Genomic DNA, 22,769 nt, shown 5'->3' with positions numbered 1-22,769 from the left:
TAATATATTCGGACATTTGCTTTAAAGTTTCGAAAAGTTCACGTTACTATTTAAAGATTATTCCATTTATCGTATTGTAATTTCGTAAATACATTATTTATTTCGTAAATACACGATATATTGTAAATACGTAAATATATTATGACGGGTTTCGTTATTGGCTTATTCAAGGCACGTGACGAAATATCGGAAGTTGTTGTTGATGTTTTTTTATTTTATTTTTTTTCGCCGACAAAACCTTAAGGACGCTGCTCTTGGACACATTTGTCCTTGTTGAGATATCGTGCCCGATCTCTCGCCCGATCTCTCAATGGTGAAGAATCACTTAAAAAATTATCAGATCCGGATCCGGATCTTCACCAAAATTGAATCAATTCTTCCTTTCACACACCCAACGTGTACACCAAGTTTCATCCGGATCCGTCCACAACTTTTTGAGATATCCTGTACACAAACAGACAAATGAAATTGCTGGTTGAGCAAGGAATTGCCGGAATAACTTTGTCATATCTCCATGATCTCTGAAAAAACAAAAACCTGGAAATCAATTTGGTTCTTATAAGTCGATAGTGCTCCTGTTTAATGAGTTATAGCACTTAGTTTGGTCATGATCATAACTTGGAAGTCAATCGGACTTGCAATGGCGTTTTTATCGCAATTTGAAATTTTTGACCCGACCCTCCTGACATTCGACCCCCGACCGCTAAGAAGGGTGTTGGTGTGACACCCCAATGAGACATATGGTTGGATGCAAAATTGGAAGATGCACATTTTGGATTTGGTTTGAAGTCGATACGACCATTTTAGCGGACGTTATTGAGAAAATAATAATTTCGGTTTTTCGGTGACCTTGACCTTGACCTTTGACTTAGATTCACCAAAAACGACAAGTGTCTAAGTTGGACCATGGCCGACGTCTGTACCCAGTTTGGTCATGATCGCTGAAACGGTGTCGCTGCTACAGGGTAAACAAACAGACAGACAGACACACAGAATGACACACACAACCCCCCAACATAATTTCTGAAATCCTAAGGATTCCGGAAATTAACAAACAGACATAAAGGGGTGAAAACAACCTCCTTCACCTTCGCTGGCGGAGGTAAAATGATAAAGCATGAAGGTATGTTTTCTTCTCCGCATCATGCCGATATTAGTCCCCATTACTTTAATATATCTTGTGTTCTGTCTGAGTTAAAGTTGGTAACTCTCAAACACTTGCCAAGTGGGAATTTGCGTCCAAGAGGTCTCTGCTTCTCGGCGCAAGCTTCTCTTTGTCCATCTGCCGTGGGCAGTATGAAGTTGCTCGTCGAATCGCAGTGATTATTCTCAGAAAGTGGAAGAGTTTCATTGGGCATTCGAGGCAGGAACACTCTGGTACATATTTCATGAAAGTCATGGCCCATGAGTGTGCTCTCTTGATATACGACAAGTTGTTAAACCCGATATTGTGTTCCACTAAAGCTCGGAACAGCTGATTTCTGGTTCAAAGCGAGACAGCGGTCTCATCATTCATCTTGACATCGCTCCCAGCGGTTGAGATTCCTCTCCGTTTAATCCACATCCAGGGACTTTCACATCTGCACTGCCAGTGACCATCGATTTTAAAAATATTAAAGCTCAGATGTTTTGTGGTTCTTAAGGAATTATGCATATTCATGTTAGATTAATTGCTTGCTTGCAAAGGGTGTTATAACTTGTACACCAGCCATATTAACCCAAGGCCTAGCCCCATATAATACAAAAATTCCACAGTTTGATACATCCACTCGACCAAGCTACCTCGTCCAAGAACCAGATGAAAGCAAACAATGAATACCGATATAATGGAAATACGATGGAAGAAGCGTGACATCTAGCTCAATATCGGAAAGGTAGCTGTGGTTCAGGACTTACGTGCTGTGCAGCAGCAGGAAGACAGTGACTGCATCCACTGGAGCTCTGTCATTTTGACATCAAAATCTGGCAGAATGTATACATTATAATGGGATGAAAATGACAAATTACTTAATTGGACATCTCAATCACATCTCACATTTTCAATATTGGAAGAAGCAATCAATCACCTCTCACCTAATCAAATGCATTCAGTCATCTCTCACCTGAGTAGTATGAGGAACTAGTCTTGCTTGTGGAGGTTAGTATCAATTGATCTGCAATGGCGGACATGGAGAACAATGATGAAATACACAGGATGCTGATGAGGGTATGCTAACCGTCATGGGAAGAAAGGAGAACCTGCCGTTTTTGGAATTAATCCTCCCTCCCCTGTTTTTTTGCTCCGACGAAGAGATAATGCCAGAAACCTCAGCTTCTCGTTGCTTCCCATGGCGGTCAACAGACCTTCATCAACATCCGGTATATTTCCTCCATTTCTCACCGAAGCCCAATTGTACTTTGGCCGTGAAGATTTATAATAGGTGCTTGCAAATTCGACGTTACATGTGCACGTTTACGTTACAACGCCGAGGACGACCTGCAAACAAGTGACGATGAAGCCGTCATGGTGGTTGAGTGGTTGCACAGACTTGCAATTGCTTGCATTTGTGCCACATGTCAAAAGATTGGAGGTTGCAATCAACTTACCTTATGACTTGTGCTTGAGCTTCATTGTGAGAGATGCAAATAACTGAGAGTGCCACATTCTACAGGATCCAGGAGAAGCAGCTGTAATGTTGCGACACCAGCCCAAAGGGGAGAGCAGTACTCCATTAAGCTATGAGATGAGACCATGTAAGCTGTGAGTAGTTTAGGATATTTCAAGGAATTTGAAACGACTGAGATTGCTCAGTCTGTGGCTGGCTTTGGAAGCCAGCTTTGCTGCATGTTCAATCTGGGAGAGGTTGTTGCTGATAGTGAGACTGAGCCTTTCAAGAAACTGAACCTCTTCTAGTGACTGGCCATGGAAATAGATAGATAGATAGATAGATTGGTTAGTTTGACGATCCTTCTGGAGCGACAGGGTGAGACCGTGAGAATTGCCAGAATATAAAGACATGTTGAATTTGTCAGCCCAACTTGTCATTAATTCCAGACCAGCATGGAGTGACACACCTGCTGTTTGCCTGTTAATGGGATGGGAGTACTGCATGACACGATGTGAAGCCACCTGCAACAAGTCGAGGTGGCTTATGTCGTTGAGAAACAAGACTGGGCCCAAATCTGTCTTGTGGCACTCAAGAAACCAGCAGGAGTGGGGAGGAGAGGGTTCCATTAATCGCAATGCATTGACTGCATGAGAGGAGGAAGCGAGATATCAAGGTATGAAGGTGGCCTTGAATGCCACAGGCAGAGAGTTTTCAGAGCAAAGCAGGATGCTAGACTGTGTCAAATGCTTGAGACATATCAAAGGAAGACTATCCTGACCTATTTGAGATTCAGGGATGCAACCATTGCTGAGAGAGGAGCACCAGCATATTCACAGTTGAATGACCAGTATGGAATCCACATTTCACCCAACCAGATTTTATTTTTGTATACATGCGGTTCAAGGCTCGTGGAAGAACGAGCACGCAGAACAGATCAGGACACAACATAATGGGAGAAAATAGATGGAGATGGACAAACAAGGGATGCAGGTAATGATGATAGATAGGGGAGGATGCAAGGGGTGGACAAGATGGATACACAAGCAAAAATTTGGGAGGGGTGGGGAGTGGCTTAACGGGTGTAGAAAAGATCATGGTTTTGGATGGGGGGGTGACTTGAGATGGTGGGGAACAGCTGTCTTGAAGACCTGGAGGGAAGAATGAGATTGAGGCGTGTGTGTGGAAGGTGGTTCACAAAGCAGGAAAAAAGAGGAATAAATGAGTGGTGAGCAGTTGTTCTGGATTTAGTCAGTTTCACTTGGAGTGGAGTGCTGGTGGACTGCGTGTGGTCTGCACGTACCTGGGCGGGGGGGGGGGATGAGGGGGGTGGTGGTGATAAAGCACGGAGAGGACAAAGGGTGCAAGACCAGAAATGATGTGGAAGAAGACAGAGAGATCACCGACATATCGGCAATTGCAATGTGATAGGCCCAAAGACTCAGGGTCATTGCAAGAGATTGAATGGTCTTGAAAGCCTTGGTTTCCACAGCGTCAAGCTAAGCAAGATGTGAGGCAGGGGAGCCAAGCCAGAGGGGAGAGCAGTACCCCATCATGATGTGGATGAAAGCCTTGCTGGTGGATAGGAGCTCAGGTGTGTCAAGGAAGGACTTTCCACGAGGGAGGATGCCCAGTCGGCATCTGGCTTTGGAGCCCAACTTTGAAATGTGGCTTGCCAAAGAGAAATCATAGCTGAGAGTGAGATCCAAGAGATTGAATGATTAAACCTTTTTGAAACGGTTGTTGAGATAGATGGGAGGGTTTGCAGTGAGAGAGAGAGAGAGAGAGAGAGAGAGAGAGAGAGAGAGAGAGAGAGAGAGAGAGAGAGAGAGAGAGAGAGAGAGAGAGAGAGAGAGAGAGAGAGAGAGAGAGAGAGAGAGAGAGAGAGAGAGAGAGAGAGAGAGAGAGAGAGAGAGAGAGAGAGAGAGAGAGAGAGAGAGAGAGAGAGAGAGAGAGAGAGAGAGAGAGAGAGAGAGAGAGAGAGAGAGAGAGAGAGAGAGAGAGAGAGAGAGAGAGAGAGAGAGAGAGAGAGAGAGAGAGAGAGAGAGAGAGAGAGAGAGAGAGAGAGAGAGAGAGAGAGAGAGAGAGAGAGAGAGAGAGAGAGAGAGAGAGAGAGAGAGAGAGAGAGAGAGAGAGAGAGAGAGAGAGAGAGAGAGAGAGAGAGAGAGAGAGAGAGAGAGAGAGAGAGAGAGAGAGAGAGAGAGAGAGAGAGAGAGAGAGAGAGAGAGAGAGAGAGAGAGAGAGAGAGAGAGAGAGAGAGAGAGAGAGAGAGAGAGAGAGAGAGAGAGAGAGAGAGAGAGAGAGAGAGAGAGAGAGAGAGAGAGAGAGAGAGAGAGAGAGAGAGAGAGAGAGAGAGAGAGAGAGAGAGAGAGAGAGAGAGAGAGAGAGAGAGAGAGAGAGAGAGAGAGAGAGAGAGAGAGAGAGAGAGAGAGAGAGAGAGAGAGAGAGAGAGAGAGAGAGAGAGAGAGAGAGAGAGAGAGAGAGAGAGAGAGAGAGAGAGAGAGAGAGAGAGAGAGAGAGAGAGAGAGAGAGAGAGAGAGAGATACATCTTCGGATTGAAAGACATATTCCGATTGTTTGACCAGTTTGTGATTTTGTCAAGGTCTGAGGAGAGGGAAGAGGCTGCTGCCTGTCTGTCAGATGAATGACGGATGTCGTGGCAGAGAGTGGAATCATTAAAGAGATAAAGAGGATATTAGCAGGGCCAAAACGTCTTCAAAACAAATATCCCCAAGTCAGAAATCATCTGAATAATAAAAATTTCTTAAAACTACAACGAAAAATGGTGAAGACACGATGATCTAAACAGAAGTACAGTAAAAGGAAAGCACATGCAAACTCGAAAATAGACCTTCCGGACGGTCGGAGTTCAGAACGTTTGCAAAGAGGAAAGACGTGACATCTGAATAAGTGATAAATTCCATGACTTTCTTCATAATGAGAATTAAGCTAACCATTCCATAGTTGATGGGACCTGTTCATGCACCCTTGTTGTGAATGGGAGTAAAATTGGTGTTGGTATAAAATAGGTGTGATTGTGAATGTGTGTTGGTATAAAATAGGTGTGATTGTGAATGGGTGTTGGTATAAAATAGGTGTGATTGTGAATGGGTGTTGGTATAAAATAGATGTGATTGTGAATGTGTGTTGGTATAAAATAGGTGTGATTGTGAATGGGTGTTGGTATAAAATAGGTGTAATTGTGAATGTGTGTTGGTATAAAACAGGTGTGATTGTGAATGGGTGTTGGTATAAAATAGGTGTGATTGTGAATGGGTGTTGGTATAAAATAGGTGTAATTGTGAATGGGTGTTGGTATAAAATAGGTGTAATTGTGAATTGTGTTGGTATAAAACAGGTGTGATTGTGAATGGGTGTTGGTATAAAATAGATGTGATTGTGAATGTGTGTTGGTATAAAATAGGTGTGATTGTGAATGTGTGTTGGTATAAAACAGGTGTGATTGTGAATGTGTGTTGGTATAAAATAAGTGTGATTGTGAATGAGTGTTGGTATAAAATAGCTGTGATTGTGAATGTGTGTTGGTATAAAACAGGTGTGATTGTGAATGTGTGTTGGTATAAAATAGGTGTGATTGTGAATGTGTGTTGGTATAAAACAAGTGTGATTGTGAATGTGTGTTGGTATAAAATAGGTGTGATTGTGAATGTGTGTTGGTATAAAACAGGTGTGATTGTGAATGTGTGTTGGTATAAAATAGGTGTGATTGTGAATGGGTGTTGGTATAAAATAGGTGTGATTGTGGATGGGTGTTGGTATAAAACAGGTGTTGGTCTAAAATAGGTGTGATTGTGAATGTGTGTTGGTATAAAATAGGTGTGATTGTGAATGTGTGTTGGTATAAAATAAGTGTGATTGTGGACGGGTGTTGGTATAAAACAGGTGTTGGTATAAAATAGGTGTGATTATGAATGTGTGTTGGTATAAAATAGGTGTGATTGTGAATGGGTGTTGGTATAAAATAGGTGTGATTGTGAATGGGTGTTGGTATAAAATAAGTGTGATTGTGAATGTGTGTTGGTATAAAATAGGTGTGATTGTGAATGTGTGTTGGTATAAAACAGGTGTGATTGTGAATGTGTGTTGGTATAAAATAGGTGTGATTGTGAATGGGTGTTGGTATAAAATAGGTGTGATTGTGAATGTGTGTTGGTATAAAATAGGTGTGATTGTGAATGGGTGTTGGTATAAAATAGGTGTGATTGTGAATGTGTGTTGGTATAAAATCGGTGTGATTGTGAATGGGTGTTGGTATAAAATAGGTGTGATTGTGAATGGGTGTTGGTATAAAATAAGTGTGATTGTGAATGTGTGTTGGTATAAAATAGGTGTGATTGTGAATGTGTGTTGGTATAAAACAGGTGTGATTGTGAATGTGTGTTGGTATAAAATAGGTGTGATTGTGAATGTGTGTTGGTATAAAATAAGTGTGATTGTGAATGGGTGTTGGTATAAAATAAGTGTGATTGTGAATGGGTGTTGGTATAAAATAGGTGTGATTGTGAATGTGTGTTGGTATAAAACAGGTGTGATTGTGAATGTGTGTTGGTATAAAACAGGTGTGATTGTGGATGGGTGTTGGTATAAAATAGGTGTGATTGTGAATGGGTGTTGGTATGAAATAGGTGTGATTGTGAATGGGTGTTGGTATAAAATAGGTGTGATTGTGGACGGGTGTTGGTATAAAATAGGTGTGATTGTGAATGTGTGTTGGTATAAAATAGGTGTGATTGGGAATGGGTGTTGGTATAAAATAAGTGTGATTGTGAATGGGTGTTGGTATAAAATAGGTGTGATTGTGAATGGGTGTTGGTATAAAACAGGTGTGATTGTGGATGGGTGTTGGTATAAAATAGGTGTGATTGTGAATGGGTGTTGGTATGAAATAGGTGTGATTGTGAATGGGTGTTGGTATAAAATAGGTGTGATTGTGGACGGGTGTTGGTATAAAATAGGTGTGATTGTGAATGTGTGTTGGTATAAAATAGGTGTGATTGGGAATGGGTGTTGGTATAAAATAAGTGTGATTGTGAATGGGTGTTGGTATAAAATAGGTGTGATTGTGAATGGGTGTTGGTATAAAATAGGTGTGATTGTGAATGGGAGATGGTATAAAATAGGTGTGATTGTGAATGGGTGGTGGTATAAAATAGCTGTGATTGTGAATGGGTGTTTGTATAAAATATGTGTGATTGTGAATGGGTGTTGGTATAAAATAAGTGTGATTGTGAATTAAATTTTATAAAACGATGTTTCCTTGTTATTTAATTTTAACCTCTTGATATAATTTGATCTTGATCATAATTTAATTCAACTTCTGAATTAAATTTTTACTCCTAAATGTCATTAATACCCTCTTGCTTTGAAGAATGAGAAAGAAAGGGAGTGGGGACAGAGATTTGGGGTGGGGAGGGGGGGTTAACGAGAGTAGAAAATAACATGGTTTTGGATTGGGGACGATCTGAGATGGTGGTGAACAACTGTCTTAAATACCTGGAGGGAAGAATGACATTGAAGAGAATGTGGAAGGTGGTTCCACAGGCGAGGAAAAAAAGAGGAACGAATGAGTGGTGGTGAGTTGTGATTCTGGATTTAGAAAGTTTCACCAGAAGGTGGTTGACGGTGGACCGTGTTTGGATGCTTTAAACCCCTTTAGACCCTTCCACCCTTTAGATTCTTTAAAATTATACCATTTAGACCCTAAGTACTATTAGAATGTATCCATTAAACCCCTTATACCCTATAGACTGTTTGGACCCCCCCCTCTGAGCCCCCTATTTAAACCCCTACAGACCTTTTAAACCTTTTGACCACTTAGGCCTGTAAACCTTTAGATCCTTTCGACCTTTTAAGACATTTTTAGTACTTTTAAGACCCTTTCAGAAATTTTTTACCACCTTTAGACCCTTACACCCTTTAGACAATTTTAGACCCGTTTGTACCCCTTTAGAGTCAAAAAGGGTTTTAGGGTCCTTTCACTGGACAAAACTAATAGGTTTTTCATCAATTCCACTCATCTTACATAATTTTCACTCATCCTACATAGTTTTCACTACATGAATACAATCATGTTATCAGGCCTTTCAACCCCCCTTGGGTTCCTACTTTTCCATTGAATCAAACTGAAAATTAACTTTATCCCATGATGCACCCCATCTCCGACCACCATCCACCCTCCTCCCACTTGGGACTATTCATTATTTATACCTTTGCTTCTTTCTATGTTTGCAAGTTTTTTGTTTGTGTTTTCAGAAGCTTTGCATTAATGATGTCCTTTGGTCTTAAGCCACAGTGTTTATTTTTTTTACAACTTCCATTGCACACTGCCCCTTTTTTGCTTGGTGGTTCATGGTAATTATTTGTGAGGATCACTCTCATCTCGGTGAACTTGCTGTGATTTTTATTAGTTTTGCAAAGTTACATAAATGACTTATCTTACCCTCTTGTTAACATGTTCTTCAATTTCTTAATGATCAACATGAAAACCTTATCAACACCTCAAACAATTCTCTAAATATAATCATTGTTTACATCAAGTATTTTGTTTTGACAATTTCAATCATAAACGTTAAACTAAAACAGAAGCCATACCTTTAAGTTCTTGGTCGTAATGGCTCGGCAGGTAATAAAGTAATTTCTGGAAAATTTTGAATGGCCCTAAAATAGGATTTTAATACTATGATCTTTCAAGACTGCATTAATAAATAAAACTGCATTAAGATCTGTCCAATGGTCCCACGTTACACAGGTGCATTAACTATGTTGAGGAGAGTTCATTTATTGTCGATGTCCACTGAAGTTTTCACATACAGATTAATATTATTTGCTTTGACTACAAGGCTACTTTCCATGGCAGATTGTTCTCCATTCCACATTCTGGCCTCACACCCCACAGGGCGTCCAGTTGAGCATTGGTGCCAATACAAGTTGAGATCAGGTGGTGGTCCATGGAGAATACATCAGTGATGTTGTTTGTGGGTATCATTTCCACAATTAGGTTACTGGCTTCTTTATTAGCTCCGAACGGGGTAGCAGCCTGTTGGAGGGAATGCATTTTTGATGCCTCCCATCTGTATGCCTGGTGTTGGCTTAATCGTGAGGGTGGCGGGCTTTGGATCCTCGGGTCTTGAGTTCAAATCCCGCTCAGCTGTTGGATTAATACTAGGTGGGGTTAACTCGGCCTGTCATCCATCCTAGGTCAGCAAAATGAGTGCCAGCATGCTGGTAGACCGTGTCGGAGTGGCGACCCGTCCAGGATTGTGCCCAATAGCCAAGGAGACTGCTTAAGCAGCACCAACACTCTCCACAGAGTATGGTCCCAATCTCCTCTTCCTTCCATCCGTCTGCCTCTACTCGAAAATGGTTGGAACCATTTATTTCATATTTGGTACATCTGGTCATGAGGCACACCAAATGATTTTGGATTCGGAGTGAAAAGTCATTGGACACACAATTTAATTTCAGAATTTGGGCAATTACTGTTTCGAAAATTTTAAAGGAGAGAACAGTGCAGGATCGCATATGCTTTCAGGAAACATTATTAGCCGACGCTCACGAAACGAAAAGTGGGGCTAAGCAATTGGTCGTGTACGTGCGTACATAGGGCATACGTAGAATGTACGTATATGTCTGCATTTTGATATTCCCTTTTCTCTGCAACCGCTTGTCGGATTGACATACATTTTCCACCATAGATTAAAACTTGGCTCCTGTCCCATGGTGAATTAGTGTGATTTGTTTATTTTTTACTATGTCAAAGGTGCCTTCGTTATGACGTTATAATTGCATACGTAGAACACTACATCTGATCAGTATGATGAATTTTAAGGGTCATCTATGGATAAATTTCTCAACAGACCAAAAAAAATTGATGGCGTCATCAGTCACGTGGCTCGGCATCCTTTTTATTATTATTTTTAAACCTTCAAAAATCTCTGAAACGGCTGAACAGAACAAGGCGAACCTTTACAGGTATGATCGCCTATCCATGAGGAACAAAAAATTCTCCACCTATGACGTCATATGTCACATGGTTTGGTAACCACATTGTATTTACCCTAAAACAATTGAAAAAAATCTTCTCCAGAACGGCCTCAGATCGAAGGGAAACTTCACTCATCTGTTCCCCAAGCCTTGGAGATAACAGGGTGTTCACAAAAAAAGTTGATAGGTCACATGGTTTGGCAGCCATATTGGATTGAAGGAAAATATTTTTAAAATCCTCTCTCTTGAACCGCAACATCAATCGAAATGAAACTTCAAAATTATGATCTAGTAGTGATGGGGAATGTTTTAAATTTTATCCTAATCAGATGCATGGTCTGGCAAACAGAATTATTTAATTTTTTGAATCTGGGTTCTTTTTTATTTTAATTTTTTTTGTGAATAAGGCTCACTTGGCTGCACCTGGATGGGTTTGAGGGTGGAGGAGTAACAGTTGAAACCCGAATCTCATCCAGGTTCCTCCTGATGACTTTATCTTTGATTTTTGCTTGTTCAGGTTCCTTCTGATGACTCCATTGCACTGCTGTACCTATTTGGTCTTCCATTTGATTTGAATTTACTTTTTTAATCCCATTCTGAATTTAACTGAATAAAGAGGACCTAATGAGTTAGGTGTCCGATCAAAGCGGGGTGGCACCATAGCAGGATGTCTTGGTACCCAGTCATCACTGACAGCAGTTATAAAGTGGCAGTTCTAGTGTTAAGAGCGTATATCAAAAACCATTTAACGGAGGAAATTGAAACTTTACCACATGTCACAGGTCAATTGGATGAAAATTTACGATTTTATGCGACGTTGACCCTTGACTTTTTGACCAAATTATTAATTTGTCTTCTCCATATTCTTGAAACAAAGCTTGATTGAAAAATTGATTTTTTTAATGGAAATCTTCATTTGCCCCCCAAAATATGTATTTGCTTTCTTCTCCAAAACCACACACACAATTTCGATGATACTTGATCACAAACTTAATCACCCGTGATGTACCAAAGTTTGTTCACTGCATTAACAAAGAAAAATATCCACAGATATTTACTTTCTTCTCCGTTCAACATTTTGTGGGTCATCCATGGCTCCCAGCGATTTCGTCAGGTTCCTTGTGTCCATAATTTGATGTTCGTTTTAATTTTTTGGAGAGTAGCTAACCCCAACATTTTTGGAAAGCTTAAACAATACCAAAACAGAAAATCCATGTTTCACATTTTTTCAATGCATATAATCTGGTCAAATAGGTCGTTTTGGGGTAAAACCCCGTTTTTTTAAATTTCAGCTCTGAAAATTCAAAATTAATCGCAAGCAAGCAACTGATGATGTATAATTGTTAACTAGAGGACAGTTCTTAATATAGAATACATATATCTGTATTTTGAGCAATGGTTGCCATGGAAACAGCTATCATTTTGTCAAATTACCGTTTATTTAATGTACTACTTTCAAATCTTGAAACAAGTAACGCATGAATATGGTGATCAGTGAAATGTACTTGATGTCAAATATGAGTTTGTAGCCAATTGGCATCACTGTCTCTAATGCCACTCATCATTGCCATCATCATCATCACTATCGTGGTCATGCCGTTCAACGTTTGAGTTCTCATCATTCTCACACGAAGTGCTGCACATGCAAAGATCAGTGTGTGTTAAGTTATTGGCCCTGCAGGAACATCTCTGTGATGAACATTCTGTCTTGCACTGGCACCTTATCATCTCGATAATTGCCTTTGGTGCAGGGAGAATGTCTGTTGTTGTCGGTTTGAGTTGATCACTCGTGTCCTTGTGGAAGCCATTCTTTAATCGATCAAGAAATGTTTGCTGAGAAATTGCTGCTTGACCCCAAACGTATGCCTGGATATGTACCCGCATGATATACTGCCTCAGAGCACCGACAGTTGGTGGTAACTTGTCATTCTCAGCCATGTTCTTACAGAAGAGATGCCACCGAAGTTCAGGGATGCTGGAAATATTGACACCACTTGGACAATAACCTGAACAGACAAATCTTGCTAAAGTTGTGTATAGGTCCTCTGACAGTTCAGCATCCTCACAGAACATAGCAAAGGCATCTCCCATGTCGTCATCGGCCTTCAAGTAGCACTGGAACCACTTTTCCTTACCATGTCGAGCGAACCGCCCAGTATTATCGGCACCTGTGAATGCGTGGAAGGCTGGCAATGCCTGGGATCTCTCCTCACCTAGGGCCTTCCAGATGGCCTCGATTTTGACAATGCAAGATGCCATTGAGATAGATGTGTGTCTTGGCAGGAGATGATAGTTTGCGATGGCAAGAACCAGAGCATTCGTATCAGGTGAGAATATCGTCAGCTCAATATCTCCGGTGTGTTGCTGTGATGCAGCTATTGTTTGCTGGATCATCAACGTATCGGTCTCCTCATGGTTATCCGCCTCAAATTGGAGACCCCTGTTACTCGACGTCTGCCCAGATGCCGAAACGACTACCACCTTTGTTGAATCGTGGTTGTATTCTAGAGTTTTCTCTGCCAAGTACTCCATCAGATCAGCCTTGGTTTGATCATGGGACAGAAATCGACTCATCGTGATGTGTTTGATACTGGTATCATCCTTGACCTGATATTGGACTGGTGCCTTTCCTTGACGTCGTTTGTCTCTGGTTGTGCTCTTGAGGGAATCTTGCTTGTATGTATCAAAAACAAGAATTACATGGTCGAAGCCTCTGGTCAGACTCATCACCCTATCATTGAAACACTCACTGAGGTCCTTCACTGTCACGACCATTGCTGGTTTCTTGGTCATTCTCTGGACAACTACCATTCCATCCACGACTGCGACCTTCGTGCTAGTACTGCCATCAATTACAGCATCAGTGGGTGCTGGTTCCATATGTGTGGCATCAAGCTCATCTTCTGGTAAAGACGGTTCCTTGTTGGCAAACTTATCCAAGTTGTGGATTAGCTTCGACTTGTCGGTGCATGACAGTAAGCTACCGTTTGGTGCAAACAGGGCCCTCGGTGTCACAGTGAATTCAAAGTTGCCAATTGCATCCTTCTCGTCGACGTCCCTGCTGGATCTGGAGAGTACCATCAGTCTACCATACAAATCCTTGGTTTCTTTTGGATCTACTGTCTTGTCCCTGATCTTGATTGTTAGTGTTGTATTGCCAGACATGTACATTCTGTTCTTCTCCTTCTTCACTAGCGCCCATAGGCTGACATCACCATTGATCCATTTAGCAACAAAATCTTCAGAGAGATTCTGTCCCGTTTCATCAATGTTCAGTATCTGTGGTACAAATTCACTGGCACATAAGCGTGGGTGACCACATTAAAGAGCTGGTTACCCTCAACTTCAAATGGATTTTCATGACTAAGTATGGCAGCCTTGATTTGGTCAATTGCATTGTGTTCATGCTTGACGACACTTTGAGACAGGCCATGGTGCTCAGTGATCTCACTTTCCTTCAGACCAAACTGTCCCTTAAACTCGCAAGACAGGCGTGACAGTTCAGGTGCAGCCAAGAAGAATCGCTATCCTGGCATTTGCATTATTTGATATGCCAATCAGACCAGAGTGAACCTTCAGCAACCTGTTCAGATGTTCAACAGTGTGGTCTGCTCCAATCGATACAAATGGGATAGTATTCTTGGTGACCGAAATATTGCCTGCCTCGAGCTCCCCCCAGGTCTCTGGATGGCTGGTCTTAAGCGCATACATGTCAGATATGTACCTTGGCCAGAGCCGCTTGTACTTGATTCTGTCCATGGCAAAAAATATCTTGCTGAATTCTTCACCGGCTTGAAGATGAAGGTTTAAGTCGGCATTCCGAGATGCTGCAACAAAATGCAGAATTGCCTCTACTCTGTGGAGATAGTTCATCATGGCCTTGAACATGGCATTCTTTGAGCGGCTGACCTCCCATTCCTGAAGTCTCTCAAACAAGTTCTTATTGATGACTTGGAGCAGACAGTTGCTGGCTTGCTGCACTGATTCAGCTTTCAGTGCTTTGTCATGTTCTCCACAAGCAGTTTGAACTGTATCCGTTGCAACAACACAGACTTCCTTGAGATGCGGATTGTCCTTGAAGAATTCTTCTATTGCCATTTCAGAGAGTGCCACATACGAGTACATGTGAGCTTGAAGTGAGCATTTGTAATGGGTGCATTTCAGAATCTGTCTTGTGGTTGCAGATCCATACACATCGGCTTCCATCCAAGCAAGCATCGTCTATGCCAGAGTTCTCTATGGATGCACCCAGACCTCTCAATGCAGCCATGATGACATGTAGCTCTCCCAATCTGGGAACGATTATGCCTTTTAAGTCAGGCCGAGCATCCAGTAGCTGAATTACCTTCTCATAGAGGGCCAAGTCACAGGAAATGATAGTCGGGTGATATTTCCAAACAGCAAGCCCTTTCAATCTGCGACATTGTTCTCACATAGTCATTAGCGTTGACCACTCATGTACTACCTCAGGCATCAGAGGCAGAGCTCTGATCTGCGTCACCGACAACGGGCGTGTTGGAAGGAGAGAGTTGTAGCCAGCCCAACAAGAGAGTTTTGTAGGATTCCTTTCTGTGTTTGTTCTGGAGAGAGCCAACGCTAAGACCCATCCCAGGTGTGTCAGCTGGTAGTGTTTGTCAACCCCCGTCTTATTGACTGTGAACTCAACCACACCTTCTCTAGAGGACTATGACCCTGTAACCGGTTTTGGCTTGTTACATGGTATTATTTCTGTATGATGCGGAGTAACAGTCAAGTTCGTTGCTTCTGTGATCTGTAGAGGGGCCTTATCGTCTCTCCAGCACCATCTGCCTTCTGAAACACGACTATAATGGTTCCATGAGTTGTGTCTTTGCCATTAGGAGTATCCTCAGCAAAGTCAGTGTTGTCGAAGCCAAAGACCGGAAGTCGTCCTCGCTTGAGAATTGGTGGAACATAGTCCTTGGAATAGTGTGGTATTTTTAACCACAGCGTTTGCAATCGATGTCTCAAGAAGCAAGATATGGCTGTAAGGAACGCAGTACCCCTGTGCATTGAGAAGGTCTCCTATCTTTTTATTCCTTGTGTCATGGTGGACGGCTAGAGCCGTACCGATGAGCGTTTTTTCACCCCAAAGCGACCTTTCCAAAAGCTGAAAAAAATGTGAAACACCATTTTTTTTATTTAAATAGATTTTAAACTTCTCAAAGATCTATAGGTTTGCTACTCTCAAAAAAATTCCAACGAAATTACACAAGGAACCTGACTAATTCCCTGGTTTTCATATCCAGCCGCGACCAGGTGAGCACCCAGGGGTGTTGCCCCTGTTTTCATTTTTAGCACTGTTATGTTGTTTGTTCAGCCTCAACAACAATGGCCACAGTATCACCCCACACTACAGGTATAAAATAGCAATATATCTTTTCTCAATCATTTCTCCATTTACCAGCTTCCCTTTTAATATAAATAAAAATGCTCCTAAGCTCCAATTTATCATCACTTTTGTCCTCCATTTTACCATCAAATTTACCAACACATTTGATTTATCATCCCATATACCATCCATTTTCCAATTCCTTTTAGCTTTCCTTCATCAGTCTGCCAAGTTAAAACATTTTCAGTGTGAGACAACCCCTTGAGAGGACATCCTCCTGGCATCTCCTTCTGCAAAAACTCCTCATTGAAAACCTGCCTCCAAATATGTGTTTGTGCTTTTACAGCCTGAGAACAATATTTGCAGCCATCCTTATCGACAGCTTGTTTGGTGTTGAAAAATGATTGGTACAATTGACGAGATCAATATCCAAAGATGTACAAGGCACAAAACAAAAGGACGCTTTTCATCTTGTCTAATTGTGTGAGTATCATTGCCATGGCAATAACATTGAGGATCAGTATGATCTGACCTTTGATACCCAACTTGTACAATCGTTTTTACAGTTGAGGACACATCCTCGTACTGCTGGAGGCAGCATTTTCCACACTTATGTGGGCAAAATGTTTTCACATATTCTGCAGCTTTCCCATGACTTTTCTGAATGCATTTCCTCATTGCTGCCCAACGATAACATCTGAACATGTCACACCTGATTCCAGGAATGATATCAACTAATGAGGTGCATTAAATCAAAGGAATCAGAGCCAAAAAAAAAACAACCAAAATGTCACAAATATGTCACATCTTTGTCCTAATACATTGATATTCTGCTGTGGTCTTAATGGATTGACGACAGTGATTACATTTCCACTACCTGCCTGTCACAGTGGGGGAATAATGTGACCTATGAAGTCAAATTTGACATATAAATAGATTGTTGCGGCTCTGAAAAGCTGGCACTCCTCCGAGGCAATGGCATCCAACATATAGCGATCCTGAGAAAGTTATCTCGTTAGTATTCGTTGAGTTAGCCCTTCCATATGTCTAGTGGGTAAATGGGAGAAGATGTGTTGCGTAGGGCTTTTAGTTAGGTGTTCAATCCCCTATTCTTTCATTTAGTTTACTTCCTCTGACCACACAAAACCATGTACACATGCACATCACGTCAGTAACACTATCTGCGGCACTTCAAGAAGGCACAGCGATCGCCCCATTTGCATACACGTGACATTTCCTGTTCAAATAGCGTGCCAGAACCCAACTGACGCCTCATCTCAGACCCTCACCATGCTCACCACAACCCTCACCATAATTCTCACAATGCCATCTCAAAATCCTCACAACAACCTCTTCACCACAAACGCCACAACCACGACCAACCACTTCAACCCCCTCACCAAAACCGCTTCAACCACTCTTAACGAGCCTCAATATACATACATATATTTATGTATACACACACACACACACACACACACACACACACACACACACACACACACACACACACACACACACACACACACACACACACACATGTCAGTGTGGCGTGTGTCCTCCATAACTCCAAAACCATGAAACCGAACAGCCCGAAACTTTGCATGCATACTGAGGGATCTCCAAAGCAGTGCAAGAGTGAAAATTCGGTGTTTGGGTTAATTAAAGCATCCATTTTAAAGATAATTAACAGTCTTAGTTAATTATATCTTTCATCAGGTGATCCTGGGCCACCTCGCTCTCTGGGGTCTTACGGCATATCCTGGGTTACCTCGCTGGGGTCTTAATTCACCATTTTGTTCAGCCTGCTCAACAATGCCTTGCGTTGGAACAGGCCACAATGGTTTATTAATGATAAAGTGCTTAAAATATTTTTCTTCAATTTCCTCACTGATATCATTGAAAGCCTTATCTACGTACCTGCAAATCACTACATACATCACTTTTTAAATTCTATAGTTTTTTAATCAGGAGCTTGGAGCAATTTCATGCATTATATGATGCAATTTTAGATGATCTACTCTCATGGACTAATTAAAGTATATAATCGAAATATAATTTGAGCTTGGAGGATCAGGACACGTGGACTAAATAACTTGAAAACTGGAATGACATCTGAAAATGTGAAGAAATTGGCGATGATTAGTTTTTTGCGGGTATGTGCCATTACCAATGAGCTTGCTATCAATTGCCAAGCCAACCCTTCCTTATCAACCATTTAATTGGAATGCTTGCTTGAGTGCTTAAGCCACTTGCTGAGCACCCTACAGTGGATAGCAGTACAGTTTGTGTCCCATTTAGGATGTACAATCGGCAGTTACTACAAGGTAGAGGTGTATATATATATATATATATATATATATATATATATATATATATATATATATATATATATATATATATATATATATATATATATATATATATGTATATAGTTGCGGGCCAATGGTTGGGTGAGAAGATCATGAGGGGGGAAAGCTAACTCAGCTCCCACCAGACTCCCCGGAGTTGTAGGCCGTCGCACATGGATAATTCCGTGACGTGACGGGTCGCTAACCGACCGTGGATGCCAATAACTCAACCGCGTGACCTAGGGTCTTCCCGTCTATGGGTTAACCGGGTTACCTAATTAATCACATGATTTAATTACCGGGGAACACCCCCTCAGAACGCCTTGTCCGAACCGGATCACTTTACCGGATCGGATGCAGCCAAGCGACACTGCCTGGCTAAAAGGAATGGATCGTTGGGAATAAAGTCCCGGCTACGTTAGGATTTGGACCATGCTGGATCAATGAAGTTAAAGACAAAAACGAGCTGGGAGCATTTCAAAAAATAATTTATTTACAATGGGGCAAGGAAAGGTATATGGCATAGGGAATAGGTTTATTGGGGTGTGTTGTACAGGGAAAGAAGGAAATGCGAGAGGTGCAGCAATATTACAAGCAACTTACAAAAGTGGACACAGAGCAGACTTAATGCAAAATAATAATTATAATCTTCTGCAATCTTAACTTATGTGGATAGGCGCCAGGACACCTCGCACGCACGCACGCACGCACACACACACACACACACACACACACACACACACACACACACACACCCGATGAAGAGGAGTTATTGAAGCAAGAAGGGAGAGGAGTTGAGGCTACGGTCTCTCGGTACCTTGTACAATTGATTGCCCGAACGCGCCACCAATACGTTTGGGGGGAATGCTCCTTGGTGCGATACCTCCCCAACATCTGGTGCATTGTCTCTCGCTTCGTGCAGCTAACGTCAAGACGTGACCATCGGTGTGAAGGAGCGTCTTGAGTTGGGAAGGTGGAGTCCAGGCGATGTCGACAGGAGGGTGGAGTTCAGGCGATGAAGAAGTCCAGCTCTTTATGGGGGCAGCAGAACAGAGAGCAAGAATGAACGGCCCCGCTCCGACCTTTATAGGCCCCGCGGCACGGGGCGGGGTGGGGGGCACCCCAAGGCGATGCGTCGGCACCCGAATCGGGCGCTCTGATTGGCCATGGCCTCCCGCGCAGCCCAGCTGTGATGGCCGGAAACCGCTTCATTCCACTTCCGACAAGATGGCCCCGAGCCGTGAAAATGTCTCGCTCTGACCCCACGACATGATATGAATCACCCACACCGAGCTCCGCATCATGAATTGCCTTGCAAGAACCCCCGGGCCGTGCCCTGACGACCGGCTGAGGGTGGCATCCGTCCCGCATGCCTGCCCGGGTACCCCCGATTAGCGCTGATCAATGCCTGCTCCGTGATGCGCCATGCGGCTAGAGCGATCCAAACTGCACATCACACCTTTGCCCGATCACGCCTTCGCTTGCCAGAGAGGCGAGAAGGTGAGATGTTATGGCAAACCCATGCACAGATGTTAAGATGTGTCCATTCGTGCCCTGCTCTGTATGATAAAAAGGTGTCACGAGCTCAGCACGGGTCTGCCTTCGAGCACGTTCCGTGCAGTGCGTGCGGATCTGCCATGGCTCCTGCAGTTGGGTTACGTTTTTTTTCGGAGGTTGGTAGCAGGATTTTCACTCCGGTCACCATAAAACACTTCACTACACAAAAGACACGAAAAACGCAAATAAAACTGAAAAGCCACTCTGTGGGAGTACCTCCTGTGCAGCTGCCCTTCACAGAGCAGCTTACCGAATTCTTGGATGTCTGGAACTCGGGACCGCCACTCTTTGATGACGGGAGGAAAAGCACAGGGTAACCTTCTCAGGTTGGATTGCGGTAGTGTGTGTTAGGGTAGTGCTGAGGTGTTGTTCACCAGACGGCAGTCTCCTTGGGTTGGTGCCTGGACTGTCCTATCCCAAAGAGAGGATGATCACTTGTCGCTGTTATCATCTGAGCTCAAGTGTTTGAACATCGGTATTGCAGCAATCTCTGACGTTCAGAGAATGGATAATGGTGAGATTATGGTGGGTGGACACACTTACTAATGGTCTGGTCGCTCTGATCATTACCATGCCCAAGGAGTTGCTGTAGCTGTGTCCAATAAGCTGACCCCAATGATAATTGAGGTAACACCAGTCAATGAGCGTATTATGAGACCAAGGATTCATCACTTCTTGGGTGTCATTTCCTGGTCTCTGTTTATGCTCCGATTGAGACGAGTGATCTCACCGTGAAGGATGCATTTGAGAAAATGCTCGAATCTATAGTTGATCAGTGTCCCAGGCAAGATACTCTTTTCGTCTTTGAGGATTTGAATGCATCGATTGAACTGATAGGGATGGTTATTAGATGTGTGTTGATCTCCATGGGTCTGGAACTGTGAACCAGAATAGCACTAAGTTCCTTGACTTTGCAAGAAGTCATGGACTCAGGGTGGCTCGTTCATGGTTTCAGCGCCGACAGGCTCATCGCTAGACTTGGTACTCCAACGCTGGTGGTGTGCCAAAGGAGACTGACCATGTGCTCGTTGATGGTCACTGGAGGATAATCCAGAACTCTAGGGTCTACAGGAGTGCTCAGTTCCTCCATACTGACCACAGCCTTGTTGTAGCAATTCTGAAGTTGCAGCGTAAATCCGGGAGAATGGTACCATCCCAGCCGAGGCTGGATGTTGTCAGGGTCAAGGATAAGAGGGTAGCTGAAGAGTTTGCGACAGGCTGAGTGGGGATTTTGGGGGTCTGGGTGCTTTGGGGAATCCTGAAGAGTTGTGGAGTGCCTTCAAGACCACCATCCTTGATGTTGCCAGTGGATGTCTTGGAACTCACCATAGAGAGAAGAATAATTTTGTCTCTCATGGGACACTGGATACCATTGATCAAAATCCCAGGGCCAGTAGTAATGGCAGAGCTGAGCTGTTCAGGGAATTGAGGTGTAAAGCTGTACATGTACTAATGGTGAGAAGGAGGCCTATGTGAGAGGAATCTGAGGTGGTAGAGCATCACCTGTAGTCACGTGATTCTCGTCCTGCTTCAGGGGAATTCATGCATTGCGTTCCTTCAAGCCCATCCCTCAGTGTACTGCAGTTAAAGCGGAGTGGGGTGGCTCTTGATAGAGGAGTCTGAAGTGAAGACTCTCTGGGCCAGTTACTTTCAGCTGCTGTACCAGGCTGTTCCACCAGCTGTTGAGTTGGATGCCAGAGGTGTTAATATCCCAACTGCTGACCCTCCAATCAACTGTGATCCACCTTCGTTTGTGGAAACAGGCTGGCGTGAAGTGATTGAAATGGGGTAAAGCTCCTGGGATCTGTGGCATCCATGCTGAACTTCTCAAGGCTGGTGGAAATGCTGTACTCGTGTCATTGCATGCAGTTCTGTGCTCTGCCTGGAACACAGGCATCATCCCAACTGACTGGAAGAGTGGCCTTGTTGTCCCTCTGTGTAAAGGGAAGTGTGATCAACAGGACTCCAGCAAATACTGATGGGAGACACTGCTCTCAGTGCCGAGCAAGGTCTTTGCTCGGATAATTATTGATAGAGTTCGCCACCATCTGCTTGAGCACCAGCGTCCAGAGTAGTCAGGCTTTATATCAAAGAGGTCAATGATTGACTGTATCCTTGTTCTTTGGGTCCTCACAAAACGCAGACGAGAGTTTCGGCAGGGGCTGCTTACAGGCTATGTTGATCCTTGCAAAGCCTTCTATTCAGTTAATCGGGATGCCCTCTGGAGGATTATTGGTCTTTGTGGGGTACCACCAAAACTGATCAATCTGATGTCTGACCTATACTCTGGAACTGAGAGTGTTGTGAGATGTGGTGATACCATCTCTGACTTATTTCCAGTTGTTACTGGAGTTTGCCAGGGGGTGTGTTTTGGCTCCCACACTTTTCAGTGTTTATATGGACTGGATTCTGGGGAGGGTGCCAGAGAGATCAAGTTGCGGTGCATTATTTGGGAATGTCAAGATCTCTGACCTTGATGTCACAGATGATGCAGTCTCATCTTTGCAGAGACTGTGGATATCCTTTTGGGGACCCTCGAGGTGCTGAATGAGGAGTTGGATCCATTGGGATTACAGGTTTTCTTGGTCAAAACGAAGATACAGGCTTTAAATTTTCAATTTTGGATGCTGCTGTCTTGTTTGTACCTATATGTGGTGAGGATGTTGAGGTCACGGAGAGATTCACTTACCTTGACAGTGATATTTATGTCTGTGCTGGCTATGAGCCAGAAGCTAAGAGACATCTGGGTCAGGCCTGGGGAGTCATGGATTCATTGGATCATGGGGTGTCGCACTGTCGTTACCTATGTAGGATGACGAAAGTCCAAGTCTTCAGGTCGTTGGTGCTTCCAGTCTTGCTCTACGATTGTGAGACTTGGACTCTGACCAGGGATCTGAGACAAAGACTTAATTCCTTTGGTAC

At 43.1% G+C, this 22,769-nt stretch overlaps 1 long non-coding RNA gene across 1 annotated transcript in view; it reads right to left on the bottom strand.

Moving 5' to 3' along the window:
• LOC147018437 (uncharacterized) overlaps positions 1-22,769 on the bottom strand; it is a 52,930-nt gene that overhangs the window by 14,036 nt on the left and 16,125 nt on the right. The window contains exon 2 of the long non-coding RNA XR_015062390.1: positions 1,897-1,962. This is a non-coding gene — a long non-coding RNA (uncharacterized LOC147018437). The remainder of the gene's footprint in view (positions 1-1,896; positions 1,963-22,769) is intronic.

This window comes from Eptatretus burgeri, chromosome 10 (assembly GCF_056783735.1).
Source record: "Eptatretus burgeri isolate ZD-2024b chromosome 10, Ebu_testis_v1, whole genome shotgun sequence".
Taxonomy (NCBI): Eukaryota; Metazoa; Chordata; class Myxini; order Myxiniformes; family Myxinidae; genus Eptatretus; species Eptatretus burgeri.
The sequence above is the reverse complement of the archived record's forward strand: the minus strand, read 5'-3'. Positions and strand labels throughout refer to the sequence as shown.